Source organism: Borostomias antarcticus (genome assembly GCF_949987555.1).
Source record: "Borostomias antarcticus genome assembly, chromosome: 20".
NCBI classification, from domain to species: domain Eukaryota; kingdom Metazoa; phylum Chordata; class Actinopteri; order Stomiiformes; family Stomiidae; genus Borostomias; species Borostomias antarcticus.
In genome coordinates this window covers 9,182,284-9,196,188 of record NC_140253.1, presented here as the reverse complement: position 1 = coordinate 9,196,188, position 13,905 = coordinate 9,182,284, and the positions used below count along the sequence as shown (strand labels likewise).

The following is a 13,905-nucleotide window of genomic DNA, read 5'->3' as shown; positions in this document are numbered from 1 at the left end:
AGAGAAAGAGAGAGAGAGAAAGAGAGAGAAAGAGAGAGAGAAAGAGAGAGAGAGAGAGAGAGATGTATGTACTCAGGACTGGAAGTATAGTTTTTATGCAGTACAGTATTTAAATAGTCTCAGTATACTTTCAGTGTGAGTGTAGTATCAGTATACATGTAGTATCAGTGTAGTATCAGTATAATATCAGTGTAGTATCAGTGTAGTAGCATTACAGTATCAGTGTAGTATCAGTGTTGTATCAGTATAGTATCCGTGTAGTATCAGTATAGTATCAGTATAGTATCAGTATAGTATCAGTATAGTATCATTGTAGTATCAGTATAGTATCAGTGTAGTATCAGTGTAGTATCAGTATAGTATCAGTATAGTATCAGTATAGTATCAGTATAGTATCAGTGTAGTATCAGTATAGTATCAGTATAGTATCAGTATAGTATCAGTATAGTATCCGTGTAGTATCAGTATAGTATCAGTATAGTATCAGTATAGTATCAGTGTAGTATCAGTATAGTATCAGTGTAGTATCAGTGTAGTATCAGTATAGTATCAGTATAGTATCAGTATAGTATCAGTGTAGTATCAGTGTAGTATCAGTATAGTATCAGTATAGTATCAGTGTAGTATCTGTGTAGTATCAGTATAGTATCAGTGTAGTATCAGTATAGTATCAGTGTAGTATCAGTATAGTATCAGTATAGTATCAGTATAGTATCAGTATAGTATCATTGTAGTATCAGTGTAGTATCAGTGTAGTATCAGTGTAGTATCAGTATAGTATCAGTATAGTATCAGTATAGTATCAGTATAGTATCATTGTAGTATCAGTATAGTATCATTGTAGTATCAGTGTAGTATCAGTATAGTATCAGTATAGTATCAGTATAGTATCATTGTAGTATCAGTATAGTATCATTGTAGTATCAGTATAGTATCAGTATAGTATCAGTATAGTATCAGTATAGTATCATTGTAGTATCAGTATAGTATCAGTATAGTATCAGTATAGTATCAGTATAGTATCAGTATAGTATCAGTATAGTATCATTGTAGTATCAGTATAGTATCAGTATAGTATCAGTATAGTATCAGTATAGTATCATTGTAGTATCAGTGTAGTATTAGTGTGGTTTCCTAGTGAAGGGAGCATAGCTTCAAGCAGGCTGAGTGAGTGATGCTGAATGGATTCGATTACTTCCCCGTGGCTGGAACACGCAAACCCCGAAACACACACACACACACACACACACACACACACACACACACACACACACACACACATACAAAGTGTACAGGCACAAAAAAGAACACAGATTTGCAGACCAATGCTTTCACGTCTGCTCTCTCTGTCTTTCACTCTCCCTCCCTCTCTCCCCCCTCTCTCTCTCTGCCTCCCTCTCGCTCTCTCTCTCCATCTCTCTCTCCCTCTGTCCTGTGGCTCTCTCATGGGGTAGTTCAGTAAAAGGCTCAGTCATCCATCAAAACGATGACACTTCCATATGCCCCCTTCCTTTGCCTAAGTCCCTCTCTCTCTTTCTCTCTCTCTCTCTCTCTCTCTCTCTCTCTCTCTCTACTTTCCCTGTGCTGCATAGTGTGGTGCACACAGTGTAATGAAAAGAACGAAAGCAGCAGGAGTTGAGTTGAGGGGGAGGGAGGGCAGAGAGCTTTCTGAGTGGCTCGCTCAGCTGGAAGACAAGTTCGTAGCAGTGGCTTTACAGCAGATCAGATCGACTGTAGATTAGAACAGATTGCATTACATTACATTTGATAAGAGGAGGAGACACATGCCATGCACACTAATTCACTTCAACTGAATACAATCATATTAAAGAATTGTAAAGTACATGCAGTAAATATATCTGGATTGCAGGCAAAGACTAAAAAGATACTGTGCGTGTTTGTGTGCGTGCATGTGTGTGTGTGTGTGTGTGTGTGTGTGTGTGTGTGGAGGTGAAGGGGGTTCTGGAGGAGGGAAGAGTCCCTCTTGTTAAAGGAGCGTCATGGACGCCGGGGGACAGGAAGTAGTTCTCCTAGAGACAGACATGGACGTGAGGGAGAGGGACTCAGATTCAGCCAGGACTGCTGATGTCAACGAGGTCAAGAACAAGAAAACGCACATACTGTACATACTGTACACACACTCACACACACACACACAAACACACACACATACTTGCTTTACAGTATTTTGAGACAATGGCACGGAACACCAACCCTGTGTGTAAGTTGGAAGCTTCCGTGACTCCGCACCATATGTGCAATGTTCATACAGTATAACGTTAAGTGTAAAAATGTGCTCTGATGGTTCGTGCGTGCATGTTAATTTGCGTCATTTTCCGTGTCTCCATTTTGCGCTCACACGTGTGTGTGTGTGTGTGTGTGTGTGTCTGTGACAGCTATTCCCCGGATTAAGAACAATGGTCCTCATTCCTGAACATTTTCTTAAGTGTCTTCTTAAATGTCTTCTTACGAACTTCGTAAGACCAACCCTAAGAAAGATCCCCGCCGGATTCATGAACGGGTGGAAATGTGTTCCTAAACCGTGTTCTCAACTGTGCTCCCCTTCTTAAGCTGAATGCGCGTTCTCGTATACCTGAATTTGCATACATAAACGCCCCGCCAGCTCCTTACTACAGGGTCGTGTGCACACAAAATCCCCAGACAGCGCGGAAAAAGTTTAGACGTTCCCAATTGACATGCTTGGTGTTCAAGGTCACGTGCAAATTCCACGTTTTATTCGTCACATGCAACACCTGTAAAATGAGCAGTGAGATGTTTCTCCGCTGGCTCTTATAACGTGCACACTAAGCTTAAGCAAGGTGAAACAAACCAATACGAAATAACAAAAGAAAACAAGACGGTATATATGGACTTTTAATACAATATGCAAAATATATAGCCTACATGAAAGGGATGGGATGTGCTGAGAGCAGATTGAATTGTAGTCTACAGTTTAGTTAAATGCATGAGTACTCATGGATCTTGATAGGCCCTTATGTAGGACCATATGATATATTTTAGTTATGGATATTCACATATTTACAGTATTTACAGAATGTAGATGTGTCCATTCTGACAACTATGGAATATATATATATATGCTGTTGTGCTGAGTCTGAGTATAGCGACTGAGTTTAGTGCTTATTTATTAATTCACTGACTTTGCAGTGTTTGTGAAGTGCTTTTATTTATTTTAGGACACTGCGATGCCTTGTAGAATCATGAATGTGAAACGTAATCGGAAATGATACAAATATCCTCGTATTTATGATTATGATTATTATTCATGCCTAGGATGTCTGTAGAATTGATGTGAACGCATTCACCTTGGATTTCTCATAAATTCAGCCCTTGCGAACGGTCGCACCCCAATCTAGCCTACCTACAACTGCATTTCCGTGTTTTTAAATCCTGTTCTTAGATAAGAACAAATCCGAGATAAGAAACCATTCAGGAATGCCAGAATTGTCCCGGGAACTTCGTAAGTGGAGTTAAGAAGAAATTTCTACTTAACTTCTTCTTAACTGCGTTCAGGAATGAGGTCCAATGTCCTGATGCAGGCCAGAGAAGCCAGTGCAGAGCGCAGTCCCACATGACTGGCACTGTGTTAAGAGCCAGATGACCCTCGTGGTCAGGTCAATATCAAACAAGCCTTTCTCAAGCTACCACAGCGTACTCCGGGGACCAACAAGTTGTGGTTCGTCTTGATGTGACATCTGACAAAGTAGCTAAATCAATGTAAACAGACTCCCCAGGCCTGGGTTAAATACATGGATGAGATACTTGAAAGCATTTGAGGTGCATTTGATTTGTGTTTGTTCTTTCTGGGGGACTGTTCTTTGGGTTTTATTTGCACTGTGTGAGATACAACAAGTGCACCTCAAGTATTTCATAGACTGCTTATTGTATTGCGGTGCCCGCTGACCTGTCAATGGAGCAGGGTTTGAGAGACACTCATATAAACGTAACAAACCCTAACCCTCCTCCTCAGGGTAGATTAATGGGTAGGGTTGTTTGTCCCCTTCTGGTTTAGAGTTACTATACTGTAACTCAACCCTTCTCTGCTCTGTATACTGTAGTTTAGCCATCAAAGTGTGTGTGTGTGTGTGTGTGTGTGTGTAAGTGTATGTCTGTGTGTGTGTGTGTGTGTGTGTCTGTCTGTGTGTGTGTGTGTGTGTCTGTGTGTGTGTGTGTGTGTGTGTGTAAGTGTTTGTCTGTGTGTGTGTCTGTGTGTGTGTGTGTGTCTGTGTGTGTGTGTATGTCTGTATGTGTCTGTGTGTGTGTGTGTGTGTCTGTGTGTGTGTATGTGTGTATGTCTGTGTGTGTGTGTGTGTGTGTGCGCGTGCGTGCGCACGCCCGTGTGTGTCTTTGTGTGTGTGAGTGTGTCGTGCCTGTGTCGTTGGTATGCTCCATCTTAGCTTTTTGCTACTATATGTCATATGCGATATGACTGCTGCCCTCGCTGTATCCTTGAGAACCAAACAGCTTAAAGCTGTGTGAAATCTTTGATGAGCGCTCATTGCGCGTCCCTGATCTGAGAGTAGATGAAACGGGATGGAGGAATAGATTTATGATGGCAAGAGACGTCAAGTTCTGTCACGCAAGGCCACAGAAGAGATTGAAGGTTTTGTAGAGGGAAACGTATAACCCTATAACAGATGTGTGAAAGGTGACATGTTGACATGTGTCCTAATGCCATATGAGGTCAGGGTATAGTGTGTGTGTGTGTGTGTGTGTGTGTGTGTGTGTGTGTGTGTGTGTGTGTGTGTGTGTGTGTGTGTGTGTGTGTGTGTGTGTGTGTGTGCGTGCGTGTGTGTGTGTGTGTGTGTGTGTGTGAGAGAGAGAGAGAGAGAGAGAGAGAGATACAACAAGTGTGTGTGTGTGTGTGTGTGTGTGTGTGTGTGTGTGTGTGTATAGTGTTTGGAGTACATCAGAGATGAAGTGCTGGAGTCGTGAGAGATCGCCGGCCACCAGGATGACATGAGGATCCTGATTCACTGTCACAAGATGACAAGAGTTGAAAATTCAGGAGGTCAACATGTCTCTAACTCCCCTTAAGTAATTCCACACACATCTTCCCACTGATAGCTGTCCCATCAGTTTAGGAATGTGGATTATTCCTCTGCTCAGTGTTGGGCCTTTCAATTCAGCAGCCTTGTAGGCTATTCCAAGGCCATGTAGCACAATGACGTCATACTGTTTGAATACCTCCATAAGGTTTCTATCATTAGAAATGAACGCTAATCCTGAATATGAAGGATTAGGTTGGTGGAGAACGGTGTAATGTAGGCCACGTTGATGAGAAAGAGCTCTTGTCCACTCTGTGTGCTCAAGCGTCCCATTGTGTTGGAATGCCCGAGAGCCAAGCTATTAGCGGTTAGCATTGCTGTGCGCCCATCCACGAGTAACGGGATCTGACTAGCGTTAGCTTAGCGTTAGCTCGAAGGTGCATCCATCCGGAAACAATGGGGGCCCGGTTAGCGTTAGCTTAGCTTTAGCTTAGCGGTGCGTCCATCCACAAATAATGGACCCCAACTCATGGAGGAAAGCGCCCACCCCCTATCAAGGTCTATGGCAAGGCTGCCTTGGACCTGCTAAGTAGTGCACGCAGCAGCTTACCCATGTGTTAGTAATGACTTTGCATATAAAAGGAGGCCTCTATTTGATTAATTCCTCCCTCTTGTGTTTCCAACAAATTAACTCTGATTAACTCCGCGCTACCCGAACTCAGTGTGCATGCTAATTGGACAAACATCGGTATTGGCATTGGGAGTGGGGAGGGGGCATCACCAGATCTTTGGACGCGCAGTGAACCTCTTCTGCTTACTCCAGAAGAAGGGAAAGGCTAGACCTGCCCCCCTTCTAAAAAAAAAAAGTTTTTCCAAATCCAGATATGAGATCAGCTACAATACTCTTACCCCACTGTAATCATTCTGATGATAAAAACGGAATCTTAAAGGAGTAGTAAAGGGAAAAATCATGTTTAGCCCTGTTTTTAGGTTACTTATGATCATATACAATGGTTCAGATCAAGAAGTTGACAAAACTAGCACTTTTGAGAAAGTTGATAATTGCTCTACCACCGTTTTGGTTATACAATGGATGTGGGTGGGCACCTTGAAAAATAATTCAAAACATGTTAAACTCTCGATTTCAAAGACAAGAAGCTCACCGAGGGGGTAATTGGTGTCCGTTGGTATTCTGACAGTGTAGGGTTTTATTGATCATTGTATGAAATCCATTGACTTGTATTGACGCGACCGTTGTAGATGTGTAGATCAATCCGCAGAGGGGATTCAGAAAGCGGAACTACTTATGGTAGCTATTGTTATTGTTTATGTTGCTAGGCTACCTAGTTTGCGGAAGTTTACACACGTAGTGCTGCGACTAAATAGTTCTATGCTAAATATTTAAAAAAGCCTTTCCAGATGAACTAGAATCTTACTTTATGGCGAATTATATGTCAGAACGCCAACTAACACCTTGGTGAGTTCTTGTCTTTGAAATTGAGAGTTTAACCTGCTTTTTGAATGATTTTTCAAGGTGCCAACCCACATCCATTGTATGACCAAAACGGTGGTAGAGCAATTATCAGACTTTCTCAAAAGTGCTAGTTTTGTCAACATTTTGATCTGGACCGTATATGATCATAAGTAACCTTAAAACAGGGCTAAACATGATTTTTCACTTTACTACTCCTTTAACCTATCACTAGACCAGTGGTAGTGTCCATCTGTGTGTGACTGAGTGAAACATGGAGTAGCTGGTGAAACTCACTCCTGAAAGGAGCGCTGACAGTCCCTATTGGTGCAACTGTCAGTGCGTCCACCTCCCAAGCGGGAGTCCCGGGTTCTAATCCCGCCCTGGGCAGGCCGATACGCATGGGTTACATCTGCATTCAGCAAGCCTCTCCTATAGGCAATGTCAACACCATAGCCACACATGATGCTTGATCCCAGTTCACTAAAGCATAGTTTATAATACAGCACGTTTAAGATACTAGGCTAATGCCTTTCCTTTTGGTTGGGGTAACTGCAATCTATCTAATTAATAATGAATTAATAGATTGTACTGTAGCTGTTCATTCATTAAAACACTGTGTTAAAAAAACAAAAATATTGACCTCTATGTCTCACACTCATGATTTGATATGTTGATGAAATCGGTTCATGATTTCAGGGGTATTTTAGCCTGTTGCTTTGTGCGTCCTTATTTGAGGCTAATGCATTTTAAGCAGTGACGCTTGGAGGCCGGTCATCACACTCTGCATCATCAGTATCAGTGGGCCTTCCAGGGATCAGCATTGGTATTGGTCTCGTTTGTCTGCCTGTCCAAAAACAACACACACACACACACACACTCTCTCCCACCCTCCCACAATGTCGCCGCTGCTCTGGTGGGTCTCCCCGTAGCAACAAGAGTAATTGTATGTAGCCTACTCAGTGTGTGCCCCGTCTACACACACACACACACACACACACACACACACACACACACACACACACACACACAGACAGACAAAGGCATAGGGCACAGATGCTGGGCAAGTGATGCCAGCATCCCCAATAGCCTTTTGAGCCCTTCGGAAAACCTCAACACATTCACAGACCCACACATTCAGACGTTCCCTCACACAGAAACTGCCTTTCTCTCTGGATTTCTCTCTCTCTCTCTCTCTCTCTCTCTCTCTCTCTCTCTCTCTCTCTTCTCACACACAGCCTCTATGAGTCTTTAAAGGGGACGCGTCTGGTATTGATCCAGTGGGAGTGTTCAATAGCCATTTATTCTCTGCTACCTCTGAGAAATGACACAGTGTCCTGGCCCTGGGCAGAAATAGCCTTGCATTGACTGAACCCTACATACGGTACACACACACACACACACACACACACACACACACACACACACACACACACACACACACACAGACCTTCAGGGTTAGCTGTTGCATCTGTACTGCTTTTAGCCCAACAGCTGACCTCTGTTTCGAGTGCAGGCACAGTAGCGCCCATCTCCCTGTGCTTATGACCGTACGGCTGTGTGTCCGAAGCCGTTCCTTACTACAGAAACGGACGACATGAGTGACGTATTCAGGCATGGGCAACATGGGCATCTCGCAGGGGGTGGCAAGAGGAGCAGGAAAAAAAACTCAGCAAATCTCAGGCGAAGTAACCCCCCCCCGTCAACAAATCGCACTTCAATCAGAATTGCCTGTCAGCACCGCCCCCCCCCTCTCAACAACTTGCCGACAGGTTTATCATTCACAATCGGAAAGCCCGTTCATTTCACGTTTACAAAACGAAACTGAAACTGTTCCATCTCACCGCATCAGGTCGGGGCCAGAAGGGGGGTGGGGGAGGGGGGGCCCGCCGTAGCGGGAGGTTCGCCCAGGGTGGCATATAAACTAGAAACCCTACTGGACTACATAAATACGTTCGCCATTTTGCTCTAGCGTCCCAAACTCTCAATAGTTAATTTGATCCACTGTCCGCTACAAAATGCCCGCAGTTCACAGCAGTTTCAAGTGAACGGAGGACACACCCCACAACCACATGTCCTCTCTCTCTCTCTCTCTCTCTCTCTCTCTCTCTCTCTCCTCGGGACTCAAAAGTAGTCTGCGCATTACAGTCACCCGGGCCGGATTGTCTTTGTAATCCACGCCATCTGGTATGGTACAGCATCTCCTACCACATATGCATTACAGAGCCTCACACACACACACACACACACACACACACACACACGCGCGCGCACGAAGATCGTCGTGCTCTAATGCCATCTAAATCTCGGTCGGATCTCCACACACACTGTGTTCTCGCCTGCTTAAGCCGCTGTGGCTCATATTGTACGTATAAGTGACATGAGCCTGAGCTCTGAGCCAAGGTTGTTCATCTAGCACCCGGTCACTATTGTCCTGGGGGAGAGGGAGGGGAGAGAGGGAGAGAGGGAGAGAGAGAGAGAGAGAGAGAGAGAGAGAGAGAGTGAATATATCATTCAAAAATGTACAGTATACTATAACACCCAATCGAGGGAGAGGTAGAGAGAGTGAACGAGAGAATGTGTGTGGAAGAAAGAAGGAGAAGAGGGAGACGTTTGGAGAGAGGTGGAGGGGGAGAGAGAGACGTTTGGAGACAGGTGGAGGGGGAGAGAGAGGAAACTGGTGGATGGATGGAGGGAGCGGTACGTAGACAGTTTAGCTTCAGCATGCTAGCACCACTGGCTAGCTCCACTTTTCATTTGCTTTGTTGAGTGAGAGATTAGCGAGGGGATTAAGACAGCGATTCTCTCTCTCTCTCTCTGTCTCTCTCTCTCTCTTTCACTAACACACACATGCACACGCACGTGCGCACCCACATGCACAGACACACACACGCACACACATTGTGTCTCTCACACTCTTGCCGTATTGTCACACACGCACACACACACACTATCTCTCTTTCTCACACACACACAAACACACACACACACCACCCACGCTCCTCATCCAGCGAGGCCCCAGGAGTGTGTGTGTGGGCGAGAGGAGGTGAGATGAGGGGGAAGATGGCCCCCTCTGCCCATTTTAGGCAACGCGGCTCACCTGCTCTCCGTCCTCTCCTTCCCTCTCTCTCTCCTATTCTCTCTCTCTCTCTCCTCTCTCTCTCCCTCTCTCATCCTCCCTTCCTCCCTCCTTCTAAATGTCAAAAACCAATTCCTCTCCCATTGTGGAGACTGTTGGCAGTAAGCCCCTAAGTACTGTAGGGATTTTTGGGGCGGAATGCTATTAGACAGGCTCACGGTGACATTCCGTGACTGACGGACGGAATCTTTTGATGTCGTGATGTCACAGTCCAACGGCGGAGCCGGTTATGGTACGGGCGGCGTCGGTGGTACCGGGGAGCTTTGCCGGTCACATCAGGAGTAATTCTTCATAAATCCTTTATGGCAGAGAAAGAGAGAAAAAAAATATTAAGCTCCTTTCCTGATGTGGGAACATTGTAGAACACACACTTTATACTGTACAATGGTGTAAAAGACACACACACACACACACACACACACACTTGTACAAGCCCACGGTACACACACACACACACACAAACACACACACACACACATACGTACATATGCCGCAAAGATGCACTTACATACTGGGACATGCACACTTACACACACACACACACACACACACACACACACACACACACACACACATACATACGTTGTTTAAGGAGTTGTGATTGTGATATGGAGAGGAGGTCAATTGAACATTGCTACTACCTACATTGTGAGTCCTCTCTCTTTCTTTCTCTCTTTCTCTATCCCTCTCTCTCTCTCTTTTTCTCTCTCTCTCTACCCCTCTTTCTCTCTCTTTCTTTCTCTCTCTCTATCCCTCTTTCTCTCTCTCTCTTTCTCTCTCTCGCTCACTCTCTGCCTTTCTTTCCTTTTCTCTAACTGTCACTCTGGCTTGTACTCATCATGTGACTTTCTCTCTCACGAATGGGGATTTCATATAACTGGAGATGTTCTGAATTATCTCTGTGAATTCCTGTAGATTGCAGATGATGTCACTCCTCAATAAAACAAGATTAGACCGGCGAACATGAGTCACGTTATAATACACACTTACAGTCTTTCACTCACACGTGCGCACACACACACACACACACACACACACACACGCACGCACACACACACACACATACATACTGTACACAGACACATTGTTAGTTTCAATCTCTCTCCTCTCTCCTCTCTCTCTCTCTCTCCCTCTGCCTCCCCCTAACCCACCCCCCCCCCCCTCTCTCTCTCTCTCCTCCAGCGCCCCCCAGGTTCACTCGGACCCCGGAGGACCAGACAGGGGTCCAAGGGGGCGTGGCCTCGTTCGTGTGCCAGGCCTCAGGAGACCCCCAGCCCAAGATCGTCTGGAACAAGAAGGGCAAGAAAGTCAGCAACCAGAGATTTGAGGTAAAGATTTCTTCATTTGCCCGTTCTAAAAGTCGATCGATCGATCTTATATATTTTATTTGCGAGGTCTGTCAGCCAATGGAGCTTATGTAAAAAGATTTTTTTTTTCTCAGCGAAAAACGTTTTTCACAAAATCTACCACTCAATGGATCAGCAAGATATTAAAACTCTATTAGTTTGTGTCCTATAGTACAGTATATATTCTAGATTGGAGCCGTGCCTGCAGGCCACAGACCAGGAGACCTCTGTCTCTGCTTTAATTCAAAATATGATGCTATCAGGCTATTTCATATTCTCTGTCGATGGGCTATCTGGCTGGGAGGGTGGGCGGTTGATATTGGACCAGACGGCCATATTTCTTTTCTTGGGATGGAGAGAATTTAGCTAGAGGCAGATATGAGATTCCAATCTGACCAATGATGAGCCGGGTGAATTTCAAACTGACCCAATATCAGTCTCTCCGGGCAACTTCCTCCGCTAATAATGCTACTTCCCTAAAGGGTCAGAGTTCAGGGAGATCACTTCCTGCCTGAGATTAAAAACACCTTGAGGGTATATTTGGCTGCCAACCTACCCTCTATTATATGAACTCACATTCAGAAGAATGGACTAGCATCTGTATAGATGTTTGCGAACCAGAGAACAATTGACATGTACGTCTGACGTTGGACAGATAGATTTGAATTGAGAATGATTTCATGTAGTGGCTCTGACTGTTAAGGAAGAGCTTGACAGCATTTTCTTCAGAGATAATTCATGCTAGCGAGACGGCGTACGGATGCGTTCTGACCACTATTATGATCTGGCCTCTCTCTCTCGGTCTGTCCCTCTGTCTCTCTGTCTGTCTCTCTGTCTGTCTGTCGTCTAGGTGATCGACTTTGACGATGGGTCCGGTTCGGTTCTGAGGATCCAGCCCTTACGGACCCCAAGGGACGAGGCCATCTACGAATGCCACGCCTCCAACGCGGCGGGCGAGATCACCGCCTCCACCAGGCTCAACGTTCTACGGGGTGAGTGCCTTAAAGGATTAACATGGTGATTTTCACTTTTTTTGAGTTTGAACGTGCTATTTGCACAATAGGACATTGAAGAAACACAATAAAAACATTAAATATATCCGTTTTGTCGTTTTTGAGAAACTGGAAGCGTAACATTTTCAGTCCAATTTGACTCGGGGTAAAAATACTCCGAATTCGTGACGTTTTTCCCATTCTTGGCGTCACCCTAAAGTTTGAAAATCCCGCCTCCACTCCCCTGCACCGCCTCCAACAGAAACCTGTCTGCGCCGTTTCACCATCTATCGAACACGGTAAGGTAGTTCTGAACCTTTTCTCATCTTGAGAACAATTGAATAGTTGCAGTCTCAATGATGACCACCTCTTATTTTAATATAATTTGTACATTTTATAGGCCTAATTGTATTTGTGGTTGTCATACAAATTGGGAAGTTTTTACCATGATCGTGTCTGATTAGTAGCCAACCTAGCTAATGTTAGACAAACGAACCATAACGTTAGCTGTAATTGGCAACAGTTTTTAAAAAGCTGTCTGATCCAGCTAGCTATCTGTCTTTATCCAGCATGTTGACGTTAGCTAGCCTAATGTTTGGAATGTCAGCTAGCTGTGTTAATTATCCTAGCATGCTAACGTTAGCTCTCAATGCATTTGCTTTTGGTAACGTTAGCCCTCCAGTGCAATGGCAGAAACACAGCGCACCATACTGTACCCTTCCCTGGTATAAACACAGCGCACCATACTGTACTCTTCCCTGGTATAAACACAGCGCACCATACTGTACTCTTCCCTGGTATAAACACAGCGCACCATACTGTACTCTTCCCTGGTATAAACACAGCGCACCATACTGTACTCTTCCCTGGCATCAAATCTACTTGCACCAGGTGCAAACTGTGCTGTAAGGTTTCCGAAGTGATAGCCTACCATAACTGTTGTGAGCGTGCTTTGTTGTATAGGCCAATACAATAGGCAAAGTTACGAAGTCAAAGTTGGATATAAGTCAGTTTGTCTCCACAAGAATCTCCCGATTATCTCTCGCTCAAACTTAATTCGATATAATTTAGATTTACTGATAAATAGCCTATTGTTGTAATTTATGCTGTTTTGCATATGCAAAATATCGATGCTATTACTAATCGCTTTTATAATTTGTCCCCTTTTCTTGTAGCCAGATCACTACATTTCCAATACTGGGACTCGGGAGGTCCAGGTCCCTTCAGGGCTCTGGAGGTGTGCAGGTCCTGGAGGACAGGTTGCAGCCAATGTCACCTAATGATATTATAAATGTTACAACACCGCCCTGTTTTATGAGAAAGTAGCCTATGTCTTAATTTAATGTCATGTTGTATGCGCAACAATTACCTCGGAAAATAAAGACGTAGTCCTACAGTACCCGTGCGGGTTTTTGTCATTTATTTATTCTCACATTTGAACTTGATCAAACACACCTGCTGTGTACTGAATCGTTTGTCCTAAGGTCTTGTATTGCAGCGTTGTGATGCGCATATAGAGGCTATTGTGCTAAAATTATGACTACATTTCAGGGTGGGTGGAGGTGAAGATATTAAGTCAAGTTATTATGTTCCTTTCATAATTTACAACTCTAAATAATTGTAATTCTGCAAAACATTCTGAAAGTTGTGTAAACCTTATCATCACTGTGGCATCTGCTCCACATAATGTTGATCATCCCAGCACCTCGATCCGACCCAACTTCAGGAAGCATTGCGCATTTTGGGATTAAACAGCTCCAGTAGATATATTCTATTAGAACCAGAGGGCATTACAATAACATTCAAAACGAGATCTATTGACTGCATGACCTGTTAGTCTCCAGACTCCGGAGTAGGCTATCCCCCTTGACCGCTGCGCTCACGGAGTCGTGGTGCACGGCCCGCTATCTCTCCAAACGCATGCAGTCTCCCACATAATTCGGGGTAG

At 44.4% G+C, this 13,905-nt stretch overlaps 1 protein-coding gene across 1 annotated transcript in view; it reads left to right on the top strand.

Annotated features, from left to right (window-relative positions):
* Nucleotides 1–10,809: 10,809 nt before the first annotated feature.
* The window catches only part of ptprdb (protein tyrosine phosphatase receptor type Db), a gene marked incomplete at its 3' end in the record, with an annotated part of 41,320 nt that continues 38,224 nt past the window's right edge, over nucleotides 10,810–13,905 (top strand). Inside the window, exons 1-2 of the mRNA XM_084454614.1 lie at nucleotides 10,810–10,947; nucleotides 11,816–11,957. The remainder of the gene's footprint in view (nucleotides 10,948–11,815; nucleotides 11,958–13,905) is intronic.